This window comes from Ursus maritimus, unplaced genomic scaffold (assembly GCF_017311325.1).
Source record: "Ursus maritimus isolate PB19 unplaced genomic scaffold, ASM1731132v1 scaffold_7, whole genome shotgun sequence".
Lineage (NCBI taxonomy): Eukaryota > Metazoa > Chordata > Mammalia > Carnivora > Ursidae > Ursus > Ursus maritimus.
In genome coordinates, this window is record NW_024426885.1 from 2,685,408 (window position 1) to 2,711,182 (window position 25,775).

The following is a 25,775-nucleotide window of genomic DNA, read 5'->3' on the forward strand; positions in this document are numbered from 1 at the left end:
GCGATTTTCCCATTGTTGTGACTTTGAGTCTAAGAGCAGACCCACCTCTGAGACAACCAGAGCAGCTCAGCTTCAGGAGCAAACCGTCAGTCTCTCTGGCTTCCAGCACCAGAAGAGAGAGAGCGGGGAAACTTCAACCCTGGGGAAGAAACAGGGACACTGGAGACGGGAGAGCCAGGACAGGAGAAGGGATTCTGCATGTGAACTCAACCCAAGCATCTGGCTGACCAGGCAACACCACCCACGCAGGGCAGGCTCCACGCAGCCCGAAGACGAGAAGAACTGAACTAGACACGAACTAGTCACTGCAAGAGAGGGTATCGCAAGTTTGAATTCAAAGCCACTTATACTCCCTGCTTGAAAAAGAAAATCAGTAGTCTTTGGAGGCACAGAACAGAATCCAGTCTCTACAACATACCACTCGTAAGGTATTGAATATGTGAAGAAATCCCAGTTGACCTAGAAACAACACAGGGGCTGGGGCACCGGCCTCCAGTGCAGTCAAAATTCCATGTATGACCTGACTCCCCAAAAACATGACTACAAGGAGCCTCCTGTTGACCCAAAGCCCTAAGGATAACAAACAGTCGGTTGACGCATAGTTTGTGTTGTATGTATCACATACTGTATTCTTACAGGAAACTGCAGAAAAGAAAATGATAAGGAAATACTAAAGAAGAGAAAACACATTTACAGCACCGTGCTGTATTTGTCTAAAAAAATCCTCATGTAGATGGACCATGCAATTCAAACCTGTGTTGCTCGAGGATCACCCGTGCATGACATATGAACAAACAGCAAAACTAAACAATCACATACATGTGTACGCCCAACAGAACGTCAAACTCTATAAAGCAAAAAATTGATTTAAGAGATAGACAAGGGCGTCTGGTGGGCTCAGTCAGTTAAGCGTCTGACTTCGGCTCAGGTCATGATTTCAGGGTCCTGGGATTTAGTCCCACATCGGGCTGCCTGCTCAGCGGGGAGTCTGCTTCTCCCTCTGCCCCTCCCCCTGCTCATGCTCGCTCTCTCTCTCAAATAAATACAATATTTTTCAAAAATAAATAAATAAAAGGATAAACTATTCTACAAGCACTGCTAAAAGATTTTAATTTCCATCCCTCATAAATTAACAAAACAAACATTAAAAATAAGTAAAGCTATTGATTTGCTCTTTACTCCACCCAAAGGCTGCATAATAGACATTCCTGGCAAGTCCACAGAGCTTGTTCACAAAGATATACCATATACAGACCAATAAAAGAAGACTTATTAAATTTAAAAGGAGTAAAACCATACAAAGTATATTCTCTGACCAAAATGGAATTAAATTAGAAATTAACAACACGATATATCAAAACTCTGTTAATGTGTGAAAATTAAACAACCTACTTGTAAATAATCCATGTCTCATAAAAGAAAACACAAGGGAAATTTAGAAAATATTCAAATTTAATGATAATAAAAATACGACTAATATCACTTTGGGATTTGCTTCAAATGAAATTTACAACTTTAAATATTTATATTAGAAAAAAGGCAGTTCAAAAATAGTGAACTAGTGTGTGACTCAAACACCCAGTTATAAAAGAGCCAAGTAAACCTAAGTTAAATGAAGGAAGGAAATGATGAAGATAAGACATAAATCAATGAAATGAGGGGGAAGAAGAGCAACAAAATGTATAAATCCCTCGCTGTATTGGTAAAAAGAAGAAAAAAAGAGAATGAAGATAATTATCAATATCAGAAATATTAAAGGAGGGAGTATCACTACAGGACCTATAGATTTTAAAAGAAAAATAAGGGAGTATTTGAATAACTATTCACCAACAAATATAGCAACTTAAACGAAATGGACAAATTTCATGAAAAATACACAGCTTACAAAATTTGACACAAAATGAAACAGAAACTCTGAGCAGCCCTATATCTGTTAAAGAAGAAAATAACACTTGTCTTCTACAAACTCAGAAAGTAAGGGAGGAGGTAACCTTTGCCTATCCATTGAGTCCAGCATAATTTTAACACAATAACCTGAAATCACAGAAAAATATGCCTCATGGACATAGTTGCAAATTTCCTTAACCAACGCAAGCAAATATAATCTGGTCACATAGAAAGAGGATAATATCATGGGAGCATGTGAGAATTATCCCAGGAATACAAGGTGGACTTAACACTCAAAAAGCACCAAATATAAGTTGTGCATTAACAGAATAAAAGAAAATCATGCGATTGTTTTGATAGTCACCAAAAAAAGCACTTGACCATTTGAGAAAATTCAACAACCATTCATGATTTTTAAAATCTTGGCAAACCAGGACGAGAAAGGAACATCTTCGATCTGCTTAAGGGATCCACACAAAAACCTAAGCTAAAGTTATACTGAATGTTGAATAAGATTGCACACCTCCCCCTTACTCTGAATACTGATGTGATGAAGTCTGCTCTCCTTACTTGCACTCCATATTACACTGGAAGTTCTCACCATTCTAATACGGCAAGAGAAAGCAAACAAACAGAGATTAGAAAACGACCAGTAATATTATCCATCTGCACATAACCATACTGTTCACATAGAAAATGCTAAGGAATTTATGAAACAACTATTAGAACTAATAAGGTCACAGTTAAAATAGATTGTAATTTTATATCCTAGCAACAAACAATTGAAAAATGAAATTTTTAGAATTCCTCTTGCAGTAGAATCAAAAAACAAACTCCTTGGTAAAAATTCAATAAACACACGCAATACCTGTTCACTAGAAGCCATAAAATATTACTGAGAGACATTAAATCAGACCGAAATAAATGAAGAGGCATCCCACGCTCCTGGCTTCTTTGAAGACTCAATATTGTTAGGATGTCAATTCCTCCAAAATTTCTCTATAAATTTAACATAATCCCAATCAAAAGCACAGCTGGCTTTTATGTAGAAATTCATAAGCTGGTTCTAAAATTTGTATGGAAATGCAAACTACCTAAAACTGCCAAAGCAATTTCAGAAAAGAAGAATAATGTGGAGGACTACAGTCCCTGACTTCAAGACTTACGACAAGGCTACAGTCCTCAAGGCAGCACGACATCGGCATAAAGCACCAACCAAACCATCAGTGCAACAGAACAGAGAGAACAGATTCAACAAAGGCACAGACGCAGCATAACGTAGGAAGGAGTGTTTACAAGAAACTGTTGCAACAACTGGGTGTCGGTATGAAAACAGAGCCCTTGGCCCTTCTCACGAGATGCTCTCCTGTTAGGTGCCGCACTAACTCAATGGAAGGACGGTCTCTAGAACCAAATATTATGTCCAGAAACTGCAAGTATGCTTGTCGGCACGAATGTCTTTAAAAGAAATCAGTGCCACAACAATGGCACCAATGGGATTGCGGCTCTGTGCCGGCAGGAGCAGGAGACGGCACTCTGCACAGACTTGCTGAGCAATGGGGCTGTTTCTGTTTGCCAAGGTGTGTGCGTGTGTGTGTGTGTGTGTGTGTGTGTGTGTACGCACGCGTGCCTGCCGACAGTGGGACGCACCTCTGACCCCTCCCCTATGGAGGAGGGTCCTCTCCAAGGCCCAGTGAGCCCTTCCACCGGCCCCCGTCCCAGGGGCCTCCACGTGGGACTTCCCGGGAGGGCGAGGGCCACAGCGGCCCAGCTGGGAGTGAGGGCTGCACAGAGGGCAGCGTCTTCTACACCCAAAACCACAGCCACGGGGCCACCAGTCGCGACAGCAGGACAGCATCACATCCATCATTGACAGGAAAACCACATTCTCATTCTGCAGGTCTGTTTACAAGAGCCAACAAATGCCCTTTCCCGCCCAGGGCTTTCTTTGGCAATTACAGTTGTAAAAGCCACGGTGCTGTAAATGACTCTATTCAGAAATTTCAGCAATGAAAACGTACTGATTTGAAGAAAAAGAAGAGGTACCTAGAGAGAGGGATTTAAAATACCCAAATGCTGGTGACACGGTGGGGATGATGAGCAGACCAACTCTCCCCCATTGCCACTCCCACCCCACATACTTCCAAGAGACTCCAGCTCCAGGCCTGGAACTCACCCGCAGAGCCCGCGTTTTTGGGCTTGGTGCTTGGTGTAGGGCTCAGTCAGCCCAGGTCATGGGACAGGCTGACCATGGCCAAGGAGACTCAGTCCCTTGGTCTCTCCAGGGAAATGAGAACAAGAAGGTGAAGTGGCCCTTTCTGCCCCGAGGAGGGAGGCCGCTCCAGGAGCAGAGCTGAGTGTGAGCAGGGCCTCTGATCCTGGGACTGTCCCAGCAGCGTGGGCCCCAGGCCTGTCCAGACACGTGAGCCCATACATCTGTTTACTGCTGGGGCTGGCCGGATTGCATCATATGCCACCTGAGACAGTGTTCAAACTGAGGCAGAGAAGCCGGCCCACTGCCGCACACAGTGACCACCCAGCCACAGCCCCACCCTGATTCCAAGCTCCCACACTGGTCCTGTGCTGTGGCGGTTTCCACACGGGAACTTCACGTGTGAAACCAAACTTGGGTCTCCAGCATCTCCAGGCCTGTGTTACCCACCCCATCACCCTCAGTGATGTGCAACAGATCCATGAATCCGCCCTCCTCCCAGGTTCCAGAATTAGCTGAGGTCACGCCCTGTTTCCACCTGGTCACCAGGGAAGAGCCCACTTCTGCCTGAGTCAGTGGGTTGCAGAGACAGCTTGGGTCCTAGAACTTTCTGATGTCCTGCTGAACACGTGCTACTGGAAGCCCAGAGGCCTCGGTGTCTCTGTCCTGTGGAGGACGTCACGGCAGAGGCTGGTTTCCTGTTCTGGTTCCACAGCCCAGGCCAGGCACCCAGGAGCCACCACGCCCGGCACCACCGCAGCTGAGCACAGAGCCTGGGCTGTCCATGCAGGGAAAACGGGGCACCAGACCGAGCGCCTGCAAGCCTGCTCACTGCAGACCCATCAGGCTGAAAGCCAGGGCTGCGATGCACATGACACAGAACATTTCCTTCGAGCATTCTAACAGCCTCACGTGGACACGGCCACAGAGGAAGCCAAACACCCTGACCACCAAAGCACCTGGGTCTCCTTTCAGAGGCGGGAGAAGGGCCAGAGGAAATGACCTCATGGCCCCTCTTTCCTGCTGCTAATCGATGGTCACTGAGGGGATGCCCGGGTAGGCGGCCCTGCCAGAGCCTTACTTTGGGCAGCTGTCCGTCCCCCGCTGACAGATGGGGGGATCACCGGTGGCCTCGGCCTGTCACTTTCACAGTGAGAGCTGCTAGGGTCAGGCATCCCCAGGCCTCAGGCCCGAACCCTGGTGGCACACCGGCCTTGGAGGCCCAGCCTTCAGAAAAGCCTGCCAAGCTCCCTGTTTTTCATTCCCTTCAAATCCAGCCAGCCCTCCCTGCTGGCAGTGCCAGATTGGGAAGGCGGCCAGCCTTTGTCTCAGACCTGGGCATCTGAGCCCACCCCGGTGTCCCAGGGAACAGAGCATGGAGGAGTGCACAGCCTAGCTGGCCGCTCCCTGGCCCTGGGGCCCCCCAGGTACAGCCTCCCGCTAAGTGAGCCAGGCAGTGCGTCCTGTCCCACTAGATATTTATTTGCTTTTAAAAAGGTTTTAATCCAGACTACTTGTGTTCCCAGCAATTCATGTGTTAATTTACCAAGCTCTCCCGTGTTGAATTTCATTCCTTTTTAATGAGGTTAAACTGGGAGATTCTCTGAATTTAAATTAGATTGTCTTTCAAGGCAATCAATTCATCCCCCTGTCCAGAGCCCCCCATTCCAGCCACCCTCACCTCTCCCCAGGATGTCTCTGCGGCTGGGAGCTCAACTAGCCCACTCTCCACTGGGCAGCTGGGGGGATGTTTCTAAACCCTGCATTCAATCTCATCTCCCCACTGTCTAAAGCCTTTATGGGGCTGGTTGTTTTCTACAAGGCTCTTTGCTTCCATAAAGGATCTCCTCTGCCACCAGCTCCCCTCCCAGCTCCCAGGCCTTCCTAGCTGCTGCCCTCTTTGCCAAAATACCCCCCCACACCCGCCCCCGGGAATCCCGGCTCATCCTCCAGAGATCAGCCCAGCAGGACGACTTCCAGGGACCTCCAGGCCCCACGAGGAGGCAGCCGTACCACCCTCCCTGGCTCTCACCACACTTGTGATTTGAGTGATTAATTACATGCCTGTGCAATTCCAGCTCCTCCCTCAGGAGGCATCGTGTCTGTGACTTCACTGACCCTCTGCTCTCCACTGCCATGGCCCGCCCAGTGGGTATTTGTTCAGTCACTGAACGGGTGAAAGAATCCGAAGCAGAACAGCAAAATCAAGGCCCTGATGGAACAAATGACTTCATAGAATCACCAGAAATCCCAAGCTCCTCCCACAAATGTGTTAACACATCGGCACCGATTGCAGCACATATACAACAAAAATTAGGATCCTCGTGGGCACCACGTTTTATTCACTTAAGGGCACGTCTGAAACAATGGCTAATCCTCGTGAGTTCCTCCCTGCCGAGCACTCCCTCCCTGTTCTGAGTGTTCTGCCTTCGTGAACTCATTTAACCCTCAGGCCCCCCTATGATGCAAGCCCTGGGACCCTCCCACTTCACGGAGGAGGAAGCGGAGCCCGGAGCACCTGGTAATCCACCCAAGGCCACGGACAGCAGGTGACAGCGCTCAGGTGTGAGTGCAGGTGCTCTAGGTCCACGGCCATGACTCTCGACCACGACCCTCCCCTGCCTCTTGGGGCCATAGGTGCTCCTTCAAGATCCAGCTCCATCCTCCGAAGGGCTGTGGACCTGCTCTCTACGTGTGTGCGCTAACTTACATCACCCCTGTCCCGCTGAGGGACATCCAGATTATGGCAAATGAGTAACTTTGTGCATATATTTCTAAATATAAATACTCCCTAGGATGAATTCCTAGAAGCGGGATTATTGCCTTAAAATCCCCCTTAAACGCAATGGAAAATGAGAGCTTCCCAGAGCTACGTGCAGGTTTTTCTACAGGGAGCCCCTGGGAGGAGAGTCACTGCTCCAGCCTGACTCAGGGAGGCAGAGCCGACCACGGCATGTGCCACACATCCATCTAGTGGTCGGGCAAGACCAGGGAGCTCAGACACAGCCTCACGACCTACATCTGTCCAGAGCTCTCGGAGGATGCCTCTCAATGGAAGGTGTAGGGCACGGGGACCGGAAATGGGGTGCATCCCAACACTTAAGACACTGGCTGGAGGTGTGCAAGGACTGGATCAGGGGTTTGCCTTTCAAGCAGCGGTGAGTTACTGTAGAAGAAAGCAGTTTCTATTTGGATCACAAAATTAGTGCCGATGAACAAACACACCCCAAAAGGAGAAGGCTGATCCCCAACCCCTCTTCAAGCATGAGCAAACATATTACATGGTTTTCCCATCCTTATAATTTAAGGTAAATATTAGCCTAATATCTGTGAAAGAAGCTTTAGGTCCATGTCCAAACCCATGTTTCCAGTTCTCATCCAGATGCTTTCTAGCTGTTTTTGTTTCTCTGTCCCAATATTCACAAGGTGAGCTGGCATCTGTCGTGGAGAATGCAGTGGGCTCAATATCAGCCATGTATTCACGTGGCTGTTACTTTCAAGTGTGGAGAAGGTCTACTTTAAAAAGGAAATGGGCCCATTAAAGAAAGGCAGGAGATTAAAAGTCTCTGGATGAAATGGTGGTGAGAACTTGAGCAGAGAGCACAGTGGCCCCAGAAACCCAGATTATGGGGAGTCCCTGGAAAAGCAGGAAGAACAGCTACAGACGCAGGAAGCCCCTGGGTGGCCTGCACCATCCACAGGGCGTATGTTCCGATCACAAAACACAAAGGAGGTCTAGACGTTGAATGGTGGTCCCAAGAAGGTATGTCATGTCCTAACCCCAGAACCTGTGAATGTGACCTTATGTAGAAAAAGGATCTTTGCTCATATAAAGGATTAAAGATCTCAAAATGAGATCATCCTGGGTTTAGGGTGGCCCTTACGTCCAACAACGAGTGTCCTTATAAGAGACAGAAGAAGAGAGGGCACAGACACCAGGAGGAAGGCCATGTGAAGACAGAGGCAGAAGTTGGAATGACGCGTCTACAAACCAAGAAATGCTGAGGACTGCCTGGAACCACCAGAAGCAGAAGAGGCAAGGAAGAGTTCCCTGTTAGAGCCTCTGGAGCGAGCACAGCCATGCGGACACCTTGATTTTGGACTTCAGGCCTCCAGAATTGTAAGAGAAAACATTTCTGTGGCTTCAGGCCCCCGGTATGCAGTCGCTGGTTACAGCAGCCCTGGAAAACCAATACAGGAGGTATAGGTCCGACATCCCATTTCTGGGAAAACGCTGCAAAGACATGCCTTTAAATGATTATTCCAATAATGATTCCCTTTGGGACCCTGGAAAACCCAATATATATGGATTTTGTTATTGAGTAAAAGATGGAGTTGCATGGCTCAGTGATTGACCTCTTTCTTCAGGAGCTGACGGATTTACAAACAAGAAGCTATTAAATTGAAAGCCTCAGGATTTAAAGAAAAAAGCCATGTTTGGCAAAATCCTTTTCCTATCAACAAAAGACCTTGAAGGTTCAAAGGGCAGAGAGCTATGATCTGGGAGAACAGCCGTGCCCAGGGACCCCATGGCAGTTGGAATCTGTCTTTGAGATGCCTCTAACCCAACTCCTAGCGTGGAGACCATGTGAAAATGTGAAGCCTCCTTCCTGAAGAGCAAGGGGGGATGGGGAATGTGTTCTTCTGTGCCAGGGGATATATTTTTGTTTCAGGCAAAGAAGACATGGTAATGGCACACAGAAACCACGAGTGGACCCACAGGCATGCCGAGTAAGGATGGCGGACACACAGCAGCGTCACGACCAATCCCATGATCATGAAGTCAGGGGCAGCATGGTCCATCTGGGTGCCAGGGGCTCCTAAGGGTACCAGACACCACGGTGGGAAAACCATTCCCAGAAGTCCAAACTTTCATCTCCGCTGGCCAGTGCATCTACAAAGACCAAGGACTTCCTTGAAGCCTTCAAGGGAATGGAAACCAGAACATAAAGCAGTTTGAACATCAGCACCCAAAGGCTCAAGCTCACCAACATCTCTTTAGAAGTCATGTTTTGTCGAATTTGAATGATCTAAAAATAACACTATCTCCCCCCATGAAAACATGCATCTTTCAGATGATAGTCCAAATTAACCTAAGATGAAGTAATCACAAAGAAATATACTTGAGCCCAAACCACTCTTAAGGTTGGTTCCCAAGTAAGAATCCGAAGTGAACCTAATGAAACTCGGTATGATTCTTGAGCGACGGTACATGGTCACATTCTCTGTGGTTGGGAGGGAGAACACGTTTGGGAGTTTTGTTAAAGGACCGCTGACATCATGAAAAGCCGGGCAAGAATGGGCATGTGTTCCTCCACGGCGTGTTCACAGGCGGGCTTCCTTTCATTCGAGCACAGTCAGTTCTCATCAAAGGGATTCTTGCTCCCACAGGATTCAGGTAATTACGCTGCATTGACAGCACTCACTCGTCATGTTATACATTTTCAAAAAACCATCGATTCCACTATATTTGCATTTAAAAGTTCCACACGCTCTTGCAGATCCTTGTGTGGACAATGTGTTCCCTGGAATTCTGCTTTCAGGAGTTGGTGCTTTCTCCAGAGGTTCTGCACGATGGTGCAGCTTTTTCTGTCCTCTTCAAGGATGGGTGGATATTTTTTGCCCAATACAAAAGACAAGCTCTTATGGAGAAAAACCATATTTCTTATGAAAACTCAATGTGGTTCCCAAAAGTTTCCTTCGGAAGAAAAAGGTCACATATGATGTGTATCTAGACCATGTAAATGGTATTTCACCAAAGGGGTCAAATTTGCACATCCAAAAAAGGACCTGTGTTTAGTCCATTCTTGGAAACACCTCTTTGCCAGCTGCTTTCAAGATGGTGTAACAAATTATTCTAAAGTGATAGAGAACTCTTGAAATCTGGAGGGTGAATTGGAAGTTGGGCAACAGGCAGCATCATTCATGGCAGGAGGCGATGAGCCAGGAGGTCAGATGAATGGAAGGAACTGTGGTGCTGCGAACAGTAGAACGGGTTTGCATTTGGCAGATCGCAGGAAAGAGCAGTGACGTCACCTCTTTGGAAGGGTGGAGGGGAGTCTTGACACTGAATGTCCTCACGGATAAGAAGATCAACATGTGTCCCCTCCTGTGGACCCCTGGGAGGACACTCCACCACAATGGAGAAGGACTGTCATACTAAATGGACAAATGCAGCTCCCATGTCTCGGGGAGGGCATGGTGACCAGGGCTCAGACCCCTCAGGACAGAGGTCTGGCCGTGCACCGTACAAAGCATGAAGCAAGCATACATGCCCACTGAAGGCCAGAACCTTCTAGAATGGGCACTGAACAAGAGAGACAATGAGCTCGTCATGGCCCTGAGACCAAGTGCTATGCCAGACACTGTTATTGATCCCACCCACCTCCCTCTTCCAAGAAAAAAAGGCCCTCTGGAATCCTGCAGTAGCTGCTCCCCCATGCATATGGAGAAGTGCATCCAAGATATACAAGGGGGAAACCATGGTGGTGGTGGTGATGTGCGGATTCCCCTTCTGGAAGGACCTGCCCAGCTGTGGAGATTGAGGTCAGCACCCAGGCTCCAGCGGCCGGCTCCCCTGAGCCTGCCTCAGCTGCAGAGAGCCGCCTGCCTGAGGCCCCACCTGTCGGTTGGACGCCAGGGCAAGCTCGCTCTGGCCCGTGGGAACCAAATGTATACATTTCTTCTCAAATCTGTGGTCAGAGACAGGCACACTGGTAGCTAGAAATCAGCCCTGGTAGTATTTACACCATGGGAATTGGCAAATGCTACAAATGCATGGGTGGTTTTTTCCCCCCAAACGGTTAAACATTCACCAGCACACCCTTCCTGGAGAAGCCAGCATCCAGGGCCTAGGCCATGTCAGCCCGAAGCAGGACACCTCTGACGGGTGATACTGCTTCGGTGCTCCCTGCCAGGAGGGCTCAGGTGCAGCTCCGCTCCTCCCTCTGCCCAAACCTGCTTCCCCTTCCTGCGAGTTAAATGTCTTAGCACCTGCGTCAGGAGCCCAGGACCCTCCACGGGGAATGTGCACCGTGCTCAAAGTGCATCCTCTCTGACAGGGTCCAGAGGGTTCCTTCTCATCACTGAAGGATGTGATTTGCAGCTTCTTTTTTAGCCAATCAGCAAACATATTAAGCAATTTCTACATGACAGACCCTGGGCCAGACACTGTGTATGCAAGACCGGGTCCCACCCACATGCAACAGGTAACCTTGGGGACTCAAGCGGGGCGGCGGGGGGGGGCCTCCATCAAACTGTGCAGTTGGCTGCTACTAAATTTGCTTTAAATTAACAGAGCAATCACCTTCCTAATTATGTAAAAGTACAAAATGTGTAACAGCATAAAATATGTTCAGAACATCAAATCTATTAGAAAATGAGATATAATGTGTTCAGAGTTAGGAAAACAGACACAGTCTGCTTTCGTTTAAAGTGGAGTTAACATCAAATGAAAGTCCGAATTTGCTTGTTAACAAACACAGAATGTCAAGCAACCGGCTTTTTTGTTTTTTAAGATTTTATTTATTTCTTTTCTAGAGACAGAGAGGGTGAGCGCAAGCAAGGGGAGCGGCAGGCAGAGGGAGAAGCAGACTCCCCGCTGAGCAGGGAGCCCAACGCAGAACTCAATTCCAGGACCCTGGGATCATGACCTGAGCTGAAAGGCAGATGCCTAACCGACTGAGCCACCCAGGCGCCCCCTCGAGCAACTGGCTTTAAAAATAGAACACGTTTCAGCATTTCCTCAGTGCTTACCTGGCCAGGTGCTGTTAGAGGAGGTGTCAGGACGACTGAGGAAAGCACAGTAGGAGTAACCCTGTGCCCCGGTCCTGCTTCACTGTCAGCACGCTTTCAGCCTGGCCTCTCTGCAGCCAACCCTGACGCACCTACGGAGCTGGGACCATTCTCCCCACCACCTTACAGCCCAGAAGACCAAGGCTCAGAGGTCGAGGAACCAGCCCAGCATGAGTCAGACAGAGGAAGACAATACTGTATGATGTCACTTATGTGTAGAAACTTAAAAAGTGAAATCATAGAAACAGTGACTAGAATGGTGCTTATCAGGGGCTGGCAGCAGGCGAACGTTGGTCCAAACTTCCAGCTATAAGATGCATAAGCACCGGGGATCTCATGTACAGCATGGCGATTATAGTTTAAAATATTGTGTTATCTACTTGGAAATTGCTAAGAGAGTAAATGTGAAGTGCTCTCACAACGAAAGAAAATGGTACCCATGTGACGTGACACGGGCATTAGCTAAAGCTAAGTGGCGCTCGTCTTGGCGATACGTGTGTGTCAATCAATACACCACACACCTTAAATTTATACAGTGTTATGTGTCAATTATTTCTCAATAAAGCCAGGACATGAACAGGGGTCGGCATTCAATATCAGTCGACAGCCACTCAGCCTTCCAGACTTCAAAGATCAGAAATAGCTACATTAGAAATAGCCAACACTTGTCATTGTTAAAAATAAACCGTCTTGACATTAGGATTCCTCTTTTTCCAGGGATGAATCCAAGAGTCGAGCACCCCGATATCTGAGACCATGAGCACAAGTGCATCGCCTGTCACTCTTGGTAAAGACATGGCAAAACCATGGATTTGGGGGATTTCGGGGAAGCATTTGTATCTCCAAGTATTTCTCTTGGAAACCATCAAGCCCATGTGTCACAGAAATAAGTGATTTAAGGTTGTCAAGAAGTACTTTCAGGCTTTCTGGAGGAAGCCCTTGAGGGTGAGGGGAGACATGTCAAGAGAAGGGAGATGTGTCTGCTCTGCAATACGTCAGAGTCCAGAGCAAACTGAATCCACAGGCAATTACAAAATAGAGGGTGTTTTTGCAACAGCAGCAGTACCAGCACCAATACCATTAAACTAAAATCATTTTTCAGAAATACTGTTTTGAAAACACTTAGTGGTTGGGAAATTAAAACCCGAACTGTGGCTCTCTCATCAGTTTCATGCATATTCATCCTACTTTTCTCTGAGTTTGGAGGCAATAAAATTCCACCTCCCCCCTAAAAAAGGCCTCTTTATTTTGGATATTTCATCTGAGTAATTTAATGCTAAATTGAAGCTCAAAAACCTTCATGATCCACAAGATTTTTGTTCTGCTCATTTAAACTCTGGGCAGCTTCCAACTTCGTCACACCTCCCCTTTGTTTTTAACTGGCAGCTGCTTGCCCAAGGACAGGAAACTCAAGTCCTGTCACTCTTTAAGCCTGACTTTACGCATTTCCACTTTACATGTCAACATGAAAAGTAACCACTTTTTAAAAAATAATAGTTAAAGCCAATTACAAATTTGCTATTAAAATCACACTAATTCCACTTTGAAGCATGAAGAACAAAATTAGATTTCATCTTAAAGACAAAGTACACTCACACTTTTTTAGAGCTGCACAAACTCATTTACACTGCTCTGTGCACGAATCTCCGTTTGCCTCTGCTTGGGGTGGGATTGCGTGAAAATTTCAGGTGGAAGCTCCCTGAGTTCAGAGTCTGATGGGCCCTCTCCCCTCACAAGGAGACGGGACAGAGAGCTGTGACATGGGACACAAAACGGCCCCAATGGCGACCACAAATAAAATAATAATTGCTACCATTATCACAACAATTACCTCGGGAGGAACAGCTGCTAATATGGACTTAACCACATTCCTAGAATCTGGCTGCGCATTCTGAATACATAATTTCACACAATCCTCACAACACCTCTATTATACACGTTTAGTACCCCGTTTAAAGGTGAAATGGAGACTCAGAGAGGAGAGGTAACTTGCCCGAAATCACACAGCAAGCAACTCAAAGCCCCCCTCCCCCAACTCCAATGTCCAAAGTGGCAGGTTGAATCAATGTCTCTCATTAAGGATCTCCCTGTATCCTCACCTTTGCCCCATAACTTTGTAGTCTCCTTCATTCTGGTTCTGGCCCACCTGACTTGCTTGGACCATGGGGATAGTAACAAAGTTGACATCAGGAAGAAGGTCACGAAGGGCTCATGTGACTCTGCTCCCTCTCTTGCTTCCCTACAATCACCATGATCTCCAGGCCACATCAGCCTGAGGATATGTGGGCTGGAGAATTGGAGGGACATGACCTAGAATCACAGGGGGTGGGCTGTCCCGGCCAAGGCTGTTCTAGTCCCACCAACCCGCCAGCTGATCACGGACACACAAGCAAGCCCAACTAAGACCAGCCAAACCTGGCCCAGGAAGAGCAAAACCACCCCATTGACCCGCAGACGCATGAGAAATAAAAAATAGTTTAGTTCAACTATGACATTTGGGGTGCTTTGTTAGACAGCAGACGTCTAAACTGCTCTAAACCACTCTAAACAGCTCACCAGGGAGCTCTTTCTATGACCTGTGATCAGCTCAGTAACGGTCCCCAAAGACGTCCAGGTCTTACTCTCCAGAACCGGTGAATGTTTCTTCATACGGCAAAAGAGACTCTGCAGACGAGATTAAGTTAAAGGCCTTGAGGTGGAGTGATCATTCTGGGTCATCCAGGTGGGCCGTAAATACCATCACCAGGGTCCTCGTAAGTCGGAAGCCGAGGAGACTGACACAGAAGAGGGTCACATGTCACATGACGCAACACACCATGCTGCTGGTTCGGAAGAGGAAGGAGGGGATGTGCGCCAAGGCCAGAAAGGAGTACAGTTCTCGAAGCTGGAAAGTATTCTCCCCTAGCAGCTCTGGGGACAGGGCGGCCCTGCCAACACCTTGCTTCAGTCCAGCGAAGCTGGTTCCAGACTTCTGGTCTCAGAACTACAAGACCATGAACACGCGCTGCTTTGAGCCACCACGCCTCAACTGTAGGGACACAGAAGCACTGACTCTGCTTCTATTGGTGTTGGACTGCATTTCATGAAACCGAATTTAAATCAGAAGTTTACATCACTTCCCAGTCTGCGCGGGACTGACCCCAAGGCCTGGACGCGAAGATGAGCACGGGGGCAAACAGACAGTGTGCAGCCTGAGCCCAGGGACCCGTGGGAAGGACACGGGAGTATCAGACACAGCCAGCCCGGGGCAGAGGCCTCAGAAGAGTCAGCCACTGAGAGCTGGCCCAGCCCACGGCACTCAGACATCCTCGGCCTACTTCTTTTAAAGAACCGCCATCTCAAAGAATTTAAACACCCACAGACTCATTTAAGATAATGACATAAGTTCGTCTGGTGCCGCCTGATAGAACTTTCTGCACCAGTGGATAGTCTGTCTACACTGTTCAAAACAGTAGCTGCTCGCCACACGTGGCTTTTAATCCCACGAGAAGTGGCTAGTGTGACTGAGGAACTGGATTTTTATATTTTACTCAATTTTATGACGTTAAGTTTGAATGGTGTGATGGTTAGTTTTATGTGTCAACTTGACTGGGCCGTGGGACGCCTAGATTGCCGGTCAAACATTCCTTCTGGGCGCGTCTGTGAGGGTGTTTCCGCCAGAGATTAGCATTTCCTTCAGTCACGGAGTCCAGCGAGCGCCCTCATCCATGTGGGCTGCCTCATCCAATCTGGCGAGGGCCCGAGTAGAAGAGAAGGCAGAGGGAGGATGAATTCGCTCTCTCTTCTCGAGCTGGATGTCCATCTTCTCCCGCCCTCAGACGTCAGTGCTCCTGGTCCTCGGCCTCCTAACTCGGACTGAGTCCCACCACCCGCTTGCAGACGGCAGACCCCGGGACTTCTCAGCCTCCATAACCATGTGAGCCAATCCCTGTCATAAATCCCTTCTTCTTTCTATCTACACCTACACAGAGAGAGATACAGGTACGTTCTCCTGGTTCTCTCAGGAGAAGCCCTACTGATCTAAGCGGCCACGTGTCCCTGGCCACTAATGGTCAGGACGGCTTAGTCAGCAGAAGACGTTCAGGCTCACAGAACTGGGGAATTTTGTCTGCTGTGATCCCTGGCGAGTTGTCAGGGCTGAGCTGAGAGCAGCTTACGGCGGCTCAGCCCCTTACCGCGTATGGAACCATCTTGAACGGTCTCCATTTCCTCATTCACTGGGAAGAACCTCGCCTACCTCAAGATCGTTGTGAGGATTACAGATAATCTCCATAAAACTCTAAGCACAGTGCTTCGAACTCAAATACAGCAAAACACGGCAGCTACCAGGATTATAACCAACTCTCCTTTCCATGATTCAAAAATCACTGTCTCAGTTCAGGCAACTACAACAAACTGCCCTGGGCTGGGGTCTTGCAAACAACAGATATTTATTTCTCACACTTCTGGAGGCTGGAAACCCAAGATCTGGAGCCAGCGCGGTCAGGGTCTGAGGAGCCTTTTCTGGGTTGCTGATGACCATCTTCTCGCTGCAGCCTCGAATGGCAGAGAGAAGGTGAGGGAGCTCTCTGTTGTAAGGACATTAACCCCATTCACGAGGGCTCCACCCTCATGACCTCATCACCCCCTAAAGCGCCACCTGCTAACACCCTCACCTTGGGAATTAGGATTTCCACTCAGGAACACGGGGGGACACAAACATTCAGTCCACAGCACCGACAGACTTGCAACGCCCCCCGGTAATACTATCAAGGCGAATGCACTGATCAGCGCTGCACTAGGCTGCAAATACCCAGAGACTCAAAAACCTGCCTTGAAACACCGGGCCAGCCAGCTTTGCTGTGCATTGTCTCTGCTGGTTTCACTCCACTCCACAGTGAGGGGAGAGAACCGCTCACACGGCAGAACGGATCGCGAGGACAGGGAATGGCCACCACACCACGGTGACCACACTGCTCAGGATAAAGGGACAGTACCTGACACTCAGGCATTACTGCACATGGCCTGGCCCCTGCCCGGCGCAAACCGGGTGTCCCCACACTGCCTCTGGAGTTCCCAGCTACAGCCCCAAGGCCACGGCCTGGGCAGCGTCCTCTTCTCGTCATTTCTCCTCCCAACTACTCTGGCTGAGAGGCGTCTTTGACGGAGAGTCCCTCCGGGTCTCTGCCCTGGAGGTGGCACCATGGGCTCCTGCTATGCATCCAAGAGCTGGGCATGAAGGGTGTGCTCACCTCTCCCTGACTCCTGTGCAGACATGTCAGCCACACGGCGATGGGCATCACTCCAGAGAAAACTCCAGGCTGCACCTCCCACCAAAAACCAGTAACTACGAGGAGCACGTGCCTTCCGCGGAAACCTCGAAGCTCTTTCCAACCCTTGTCTCCTTAACCTTCCCTGACACCTCAGAGGAAGACGGCGATGATGCGTCCTTATTCTCCTCTCCTGCTCCAGAACACAGAAGACACGTCAGTGTTGACGTCACCCAAACTCACAGAGCAAAGGCACGTTCACAGTTACAGGGCAATTCTAATGTTGACACCGACAATAATTACGGCAGCAAACAACCACTGGGAGCTGGCCGTGTGTCAGGCACGGTGCCACGCGTCACCCTCTTCGTCTCTGACCATAGCACATGGGGCAAATATCACTGTGACCTCCATTTGACAGGTGACCTGAGGCTCGGAGAGGCAGTGGGACCAGCCCAAGGTCCCAGCGTTGCTAAGGGCTGGAGTCAGGATCCAAACTCCCACCTGTGAACCCACGCAGCCTGTGCCCTCCTTCCCCTGTGGTTGCGGCCAAGCAGCCGCCCCTGGTTCTGCCCACCTTCGGGCAGAAGGCACTGACCTAGGTGAGGACGCCAACCGGGAATACAGTGCTGGTGCCCCGGGCACTTGGCTCCCCTGGGACCAAGTCGACATGCACGTGCACCTTGGGAGTTGGCCCTGAGGTTTGGCCCCACAGCCAGAGATTGATCAGCTGGATTCCATCCTCACGCTTGGTCTTCAGGGACAAACTTCCCTTCCCTCCTGGCTTTTTTAGAAGCTTTGCGGTGTTTCTGCTTATGGATCACGTGCACAAAACCTCAACGTGACCAGCAGAGCGCAGATGATAAAGAAGAAAGGTAAGAAACCCAAGCCCCTCGGCCGCATGGCGGCCGGGCAAGAAGGCGAGGGCGGGTGACACGGGGAGACCAGGAGCTGGGAGGTCCCGGCGGAGGCACCGACGGCCGGCAGCTCCAGTCACACAACAGATAAGCCTGAGGCACAGTGGTCTAGTGCTGGAGACCAGGCAGATCCCCGGATGATAGCGGCCCTGCTTTGACTCTGAGTCTGGGGAGCAGGGCGACGTCCAAATCGGGGGCTGGTCATGAAGCAGAGTTCTGCTCCAGCAGAGGCTCTGGAGGGACACTGGGAAGAGAGAGGCCAGCCAGGGGGAAAGTGCAGCCCGTAGAGAAGAGAGGGAGGCGCGCACAGGCCAGGAGGCACTCGCAGTGCCCAGGGTGGGGATCAGAGAGGCCAGGATCTCCCCAAGGACGCCTCCCTGTCATCCCCAGATGGTCACTCAGCCCTGCTTCACCCCTTCCCTGCACTGGGGGCTGTCCCTTCACAGGTAAGCTCAGGCAGCTAGAAATTGTCTCTTGGGGCAGGGTGGCATCCGTCCCCCCACACCCCGCCCAGGGGTCCACCAAGGCCCTCGGTCTCCTCGGAGCACAAAGCATACCTCTTCACCCTTCCCCAGCGCCCTGTCTGCCACCTGCTGCCTTGGATTACACACAATCCTCCTTTCCCTCTTTTGCTCGGTCGAGTCATCCCTAACCTGTGGTCTAACACTGGTTCCCCAAGCACTGTCATTTACCTGTCAAGCCTGATCCCCCACGTCCCCATGGCCACGCGGTGAGCCACCGCCCCCCCCCCCACCAGCATCCCTGTGTCCAGCTCCCGTGCCGGGGCCAGGCGTTTAACACGGTGCGAGCAAGATACACACCAGGGGCAAATGGAGAGCCACAAATCTACGGATTATTATCCTGGTAAGAAAAAGAAGGGGTTGGGAATTGATAATAAAGCGTTCCCCAAACAGTAACCATGACAACCAACAGCACGAGAGGGATTTTATGCCTCCTCCAAGTTTTATGAGGCACACAACACGGCTTTTTTATGGACTCTGGCATTAATTATGCTCATCACAGGACAGAGCCCATGAAACGGCGCAGGGTACTCATCCACGGGGCTTCACTAAATTCACGTACGTTACCCATAAAAGTTTAAGGAAGTAATTAGGAAGATTCCCACTTGGGTTGTTTTATTATTTAAAAATTGATAAGATAAGGTATTAAGGTCAAAATATGAGTTTAAACAACAGGAAGGAATAGGAAGAAGAGAGGTGTTGAATTTTGGGCAGAACAGAATATCGACTTGAAGCAAGGATGAATTTCGTATCAGATAATGACAAACACCTGGAAATGCATATGAGGAGGGGAAAAACATTTTGACTTGAGACTCAAAACGCAAGCAGATGGTGATGCAAACTCCAAGAGATCTGTCTGGAGTGCGCTCACTGGGAAACAAGCCAGAGGCCGCACGGTCCCCACAGAGGGCTCCTTACCTCCCTGCAGTGCTCATTTCCACAGTCTTCCCCGGGCCCCGATGAAATCAGTCCACGATGCTGCTGGAACATCAGCTCCTGTCCTGAGAGCCCAACGTTCCGGGTTTTCTGAAAAAAGGCATACACAGTGTCACTCCCTGAACTCCGTGCTGTGATGAAGTCACACAAATTCCCCCCCATTCTCCAAGCACGTGGAGGTGAAGATGCAGATGGGAACCACGTCCATAGGCCTGCCCTTTGGTGGGCTCACCACGCGCTGCACATGTAAGGAGTCACTTCTCAGATACACGGGACTTCTGCTCGGACACAGCAGATCGAACACTCGCTGCTTCCTCTTTCCTGCTCCCAGCCCAAGACAACGACAATAAGATATAAAGGAATAGCCCCACAAGGACAAAGATGAGACAGAAACCACCGCAGATGGGCACGGCCAACAGCACTGAGGGGCTGGAAGGCAGGCTGGCAAGAGCTGGCCCACTCTGCAGACTGCAGGAAGCTGAAGCCAAACCTTTTTGGGGAGGTGAGGGGGTGCAGAATCAGGAATTTCGGAGAAAGGGCATGGGAAGACCCACTACTCTGAGGAGCACGGGGGGCCTGCAGACGGGAGGGGTCGTGAAAGGCATCCTGAGGAGCAGCTCCGACCCCCCCAGGCCCAGATTCAAGCAATGCCCCACCCCCCCACCCTACCCCCCCCACACACACACAAGAGAAAACAAGACATGGCTTTTGGGGAGGAAGACTCAGATAGGTTCCAGATCCGGGATTTACAGCCCAGCTGAAAACAGGCATGGAATGAGGCACCCAAAACTAGGCCATTAAGTAAAAGTCAACGTTCAGCATGAGGCCCCAGCACCCCCACCCTGGGCTCACAGAGCACGGATAGCCAGCTTACACCCCACACTATGGACTGCACTGTGTCCCATCAAAATTCACACGCTGAAGCCCGATCCTCAGGATGACTACTTGGAGAGGGGTCTTCCCAGAGGCAAGTGTGGCTAAATGAGCTCATAAGAGTGTGGCTCTGACCCGACTGGACCGTGCCCTCCTGAGAGGAGGAAGAGACCCCAGAGATGGGAGCACACAGAGAAAAGGCCACGTGAGGACACAGCGAAGGGTCTGCGAGCTGAGGAGACAGCCCCCAGGAGAAACCAACCTGTGACACCTTGATCTTGGACTTCCAGCCTCTAGGACGGCAGGGAAATAAACGTCTATTGTTAAGCCACCCCATCAGTGATGGCTTTGTTACAGCAGCTCTAGCAAACTCATACACCCCGTGAAGAGGGGACAAAGCGTTCCTCTCTAGGAGAACACCTGCTCAGGAGGAAGACCACAGACACTGACAAGCGCGGGTTCCTGGTAAAACGAGCAGCTCCCGGCAGCAGCCACATGGAACCACCAGTCGGAAAGTGCCACCTGCCCAAAGCGTCCACCAGCTGCTGGGGCCTCTCACTTCAGCATCAGTGGGCAGTCACAAACCAAGCCAATGAGAAAAGGCTCTGGGCATGAAACTGGCCAGCGAAAGAAACGTAAACTCAGAGGTGGCAGGCACATGCAGGGATCCAAAGAGACGTATTGTGGGGGGAAACCTATGATCAGTATCCTCAGAAGGGAGGAGAGGCACATGCACAAAAGAGCAGGTGTGCATAGAACGGGACCCTTCGGATAACGAGAGAGTGCGCTCAGAAATTACACACATAAGAGCAGAATTAAGGGAAAATCCCCACAGTTTTAAAAGATGAAATTAAGGACATACTCCCAAAAGGTGAACAACAACAACAACAACAACAAAAAAAAAAAAAAAAAAACGGAGGTAGAAAATAGGAGATAAAAAATAAGAAATTGGGTGCATTCATCCAAGAGGCCCAATAGTTGAACAACAGGAATCCCAGAAACAGAGAACAGAAAAAAACAAAGAAATTACCAAATAGCATAAGTCAGCGGAAAGTCAAAACGAACCCAAAATGCAACAATCAAAAGTAGCAATCTATGCCATTGTTTCGATACATCAGCTTACATTTCAGAAGAAAGAGCTAAAAGGTGACAGTGGTTTTCTCCAGGGACAAGACTGTTAAAGAGAGGGAAGGGTAGTGCTGTTGACTTTCACAGCGCATCCATGTACTACTTTGGTTAAAAAAAATAAAAAATTATTGAAAAAATGAAACATTACAGATAAATCTAAAGTTCCCTCTCCTAAGAAAAGTCTTTTTCTGGTTTCGTGCTTACATATAAGCACCAACAGAAACTGTTATTATTTTTATTTAATTTGTACACAACTGATGCATCGTTGTTTAATTTCCAACGGAGCTACAAGATCCTGGCTCGATCTCACTCATGGACCCCAGAAGCAAAGCCTCCCCAGGCTCCTGGGTTCTTTGGGGGCTTCACGTGGCAGTGGGAAATGAGAGCGGCCCCCCCGGCCCACTGACTGGGGGCAACAGGAGGCAACACAGCCCTGACTCCAGGAGGGAAGAGAACATGAGGCCAGAGGGAGAGCTCTGAGAACTCCTGCAGGGCATCGCCTTCAGAGCTGGAGGGACTCGTGGAAACCGAATCCACACTGACCGAATCCATTTCTTCTGTGTACTCCCGCACAGACGACAAAGCTTTAAACCAGAGCCAGCTTCCTGCCCACCTGTCGTCATAACCACGGCTTTTATTTTTACAGTCTTTGGGGCATGGGCTATTTCATATTATTCACACCATCACAGTCCTGTATTATTAAACTCTGGTTGAAGAAAAAGGCCCAGTTGGTTATAAAGACAAACAAAACAATATTGAGAAGATACCATGAAAGGGAAATAGCAAAAACAATCCTTGACTCTGGATTTCGAGGATTAAGTACTGATAAGTCTGTATTCCTACGACACACTTCCATTCAGGCACCCCAAAAGTACAGGGAGCTCTCACTCAGGGGTTGTGCTAGGAGCAGGCCCCCTGCAGGTGCAGGGCTGGGGGCTCCCTGAGAGCCATGCTCAGGTTCTGAAGGTCAGCAGCAGACTGACTCCACCCACCAGACCCCAAGCTGTTAGAAACTCTGTTCCCTGTTAGGGACTCGACAGTCACAATGGACTCAAGTGGGTTATACCTGAAATTTACTAAAAGCAACCAAAAACATAAGGTAAGGAGAAAGTCAATACAGGGCCAATGCCCATGGCCCTGTCCATTATTATGTCCATTGGCAGAAAATCCTGGCAGCCTCTAATGACAGGAGAAATTGGGAATTTATAGGACTCTGTGCTCAGAACCCCTAAACCCGGCCACTTCTTCATTTGCATATATTTGCAAAGTCAGCTGGAGCTGGATTGTGATACCCCAGTTAGGTGGTAGGTCCCCACTCAACACAATAAAGTTCTTTATTTCATGGAATTTTGCCTATAAAATGTTTTTCCTAATTAATCCATCTTTAAGCTAAATATTCTATTTATTGGGTGTAGTGGATTTAAAAATATCCCCCCAAAATTTATGCCCACCTGGAACTGCAGAATGTGACGTTAACTGGAAATAGGGTCTTTGCAGATATTCAGTTAAGGTGAGATCCTACTGGATTATAAGGAGAGAACAGGACACACACATACGGGGAAGACGGCCACGTGACAACAGAGGCAGGGAGGAGCTGATGTGGCCACAAGTCAAGAAACACTAGAAGCCACCAGAAACTGAAGAGTCAGGAAGGATCCTCCCCTAGGGTTTCTGGAGGAAATGCAGCCCTGCTGACACCTTGACTTTGGACTTCCGGCCTCCAGACTGTGACAGGATAAAGTTGGGTGTTTCCAGCACCCCACCCCTATTTGTGGTGCCTTGTTCGAGCAGCCCCAGAAAGAGAAGATGTATGTGAGTATTTCATGTACACTCAAAAGGGAGGAACCAGGCTTCTATAAACTTGCCACACCATCCACGTTAAGCAAGCAAACCATTAACCGCGTTCTAAGAGTGGGCACCTCAAAAGCCAACCCTCTTTACGAACAGACAGCCAGCACATCCCTCACCTGCGCTTGGGACAGTGCGCAGGTGCGAAGGCGCGGGAGCTGGCCTTCCCCCTCCGGAGGATGGAAACCGGCCGGCCCCCCGACGCCAGCCCTTGCATCTGTCCTGTGGCACAAAGGGCACGGCTGAAGCTGTCATTCAAGTATTCCCAACGCTGCTGAGAACACTTACAAGGAAAATACTTTACCAAATATTCTATTCTTCGGGAAGACGTCCACTTAATAATGGGAAACTACAGGTTTGTGCCTGTCAAAATTTTTTCCTTTGGGCTTCATTATAAATTTCTCTGCTTCATTTGAAGGCTCAGGAAACTTGGTATAAAATGACCCTATTTCCCCTCTAAAATCTATGTGGCCACATCAAAGTGAAAATTACTTTTCCAAAGATCTTACTGTGTTTTGGGTTCTCCTCTGCTTTATTAATAATGCATCAGGCAAGCACATGACTTCCCTCCCAGTTTTATTTCCTGACTTGAATAATTTGGACACAACCCTGGAGGCTTTCGGCTGGACACTCCAAAAGTGACGTGGAAGTAGCGGGTTACAGCAAAGCCATGCACATGTCTCCCAGCGTCCCCCCAGGGAGGGTTTCAGACTCGGGGGCTACGCGTGTACAAGCCCCATCTACATACGTGTATACACACACATATGCACACACACACATGCACGCATGCGTACAAAGAGGCTTTCAAACCTTCTGCCACACAACCCTTGCCTCAGATACAAGTGTGCTGCTCCTGAGCTGACCTTGACAGTCGATGGAGCAGGCTAAAACCAGAGGCTCAGGGGCCTAATCTGGTTGTGCTGCTCGCTGACCATGTGACCTTGAGAAAGTACTTTGACCTCTCTGGGCCCCCACTGCTCATCTGTAAATACAGGTACCACCACTCCCTTCAAAGGGTTGCTGGAGAAGTCACCTGGACCGGGGACGTGGCACCCCCACCAGGTAGGGTCTCAGCTCGAGCTAGACCCTATCCCCTCTTCCTAACACACCCTCAATCAAATTTTTCCTTTTTTCTGGAAAGCAGCCACAGACAATTATCCTTCAAGGGGACAAGGAGCAACACTTACTGAATACTTATTACGTGCAGCCATGGGGTTTACCCACTCTTTCATCTGAAATGTCACGTCACGCACACAAAACAACAGTGGCGGGAGGTAATTTGAATTTCCAGAGACAAACTGTTTTTAAAACTCACTTTTCATAACATCAGGGAAAGCAGCAACTAATGACTGAAGTCCGCGAGGCTACGGTGACTGGCCAGGGGACGGTGGCCGCGTGGGTGGGGGCTCTGTTCTTGAGAGCAGGAGTATCCCCAGGAGTGAAAATCAGCACTCACGCTCCGGGCTGTTCTCTGTGCAAAGCACTTGGGCGACATCGCTCAGTATTTTCAGTGCATCTGCCCTTTGACTCAGAAATGTCAATTCCAGCACTGAATGTCACGGAAATGCTAGCGTATGGGCACCACGATGTATGTCCCATCCTGTTGACTTCGAGATGGTTTAAAACAGCAAGCAACTGGAAATCACCCCTGCGGGACTCATTAAACAAATTACAGGCCCTCCATTTCCTGCGATTGCAGACAGCCAGTTAATAGAATGGGGCAGATCTCTGAGCTAACGTGCAACAATTTCCAAGACACACTGGGTGAACAGGCCAAGAGGCCGCACGCGATGCGCATGCCCGTGTTTTCGGGGAGCTCTGAGCATGCGCACACGTGTGTGCATGCATCTGCAGGCTCACCTCAACAATGGTACCCCGAGAACCAAAGGCTGTGGCTGCCTCTGGGGAGGGCACTCAGGGTCTACGACAGGAGTGAGGGAAGCGCACTTTATATTCGACTCCTAAACTGACGGCTGTGGAATTGTTTACCAATCTGGAGAAAATACATAAAAAGCCATTAATTGGTTTAACTATCATTACTGAGTGCTTCTGATGCCCAAAACGTGAACTACAGTCAGGAGCTAACATCGGGGCCCAGCACGAGATCTGGTGGCCTGAAGCCTCTGGTCCTTAGAAAGGACCTGGGAAGTCGCTAGTTTGCAGTTGCTGGCTGATGCTCACTTCTCGGGGGGACTGCCGCACTGGGATGCAGGGAGTGACTAGGAAACTCACTACCTTCCCAGGAAAGGTCACCGTGCAGGCCCCTACCAACTTCTTGTGCTTATTAACAGTGCATGTGCTAAGGACACCAGGGCTCAGGGCTGCCTACCCCCCACAGGAGACACAGTGGTGGCCAGTCTTTCCGAACCAGAACCCAGTGTTTCATCTGTGACACTATTCCAATTTCCAAAGT

At 49.4% G+C, this 25,775-nt stretch overlaps 1 long non-coding RNA gene across 1 annotated transcript in view; it reads right to left on the reverse strand.

Moving 5' to 3' along the window:
• The window catches only part of LOC121101293, a 381,066-nt gene extending 356,070 nt beyond the window's left edge, over positions 1-24,996 (reverse strand). Inside the window, exons 1-2 of the long non-coding RNA XR_005833280.1 lie at positions 24,678-24,996; positions 19,496-19,603 (exon numbers count right to left, since the gene is read on the reverse strand). This is a non-coding gene — a long non-coding RNA (uncharacterized LOC121101293). The remainder of the gene's footprint in view (positions 1-19,495; positions 19,604-24,677) is intronic.
• Between the last annotated feature and the right edge of the window lie 779 nt (positions 24,997-25,775).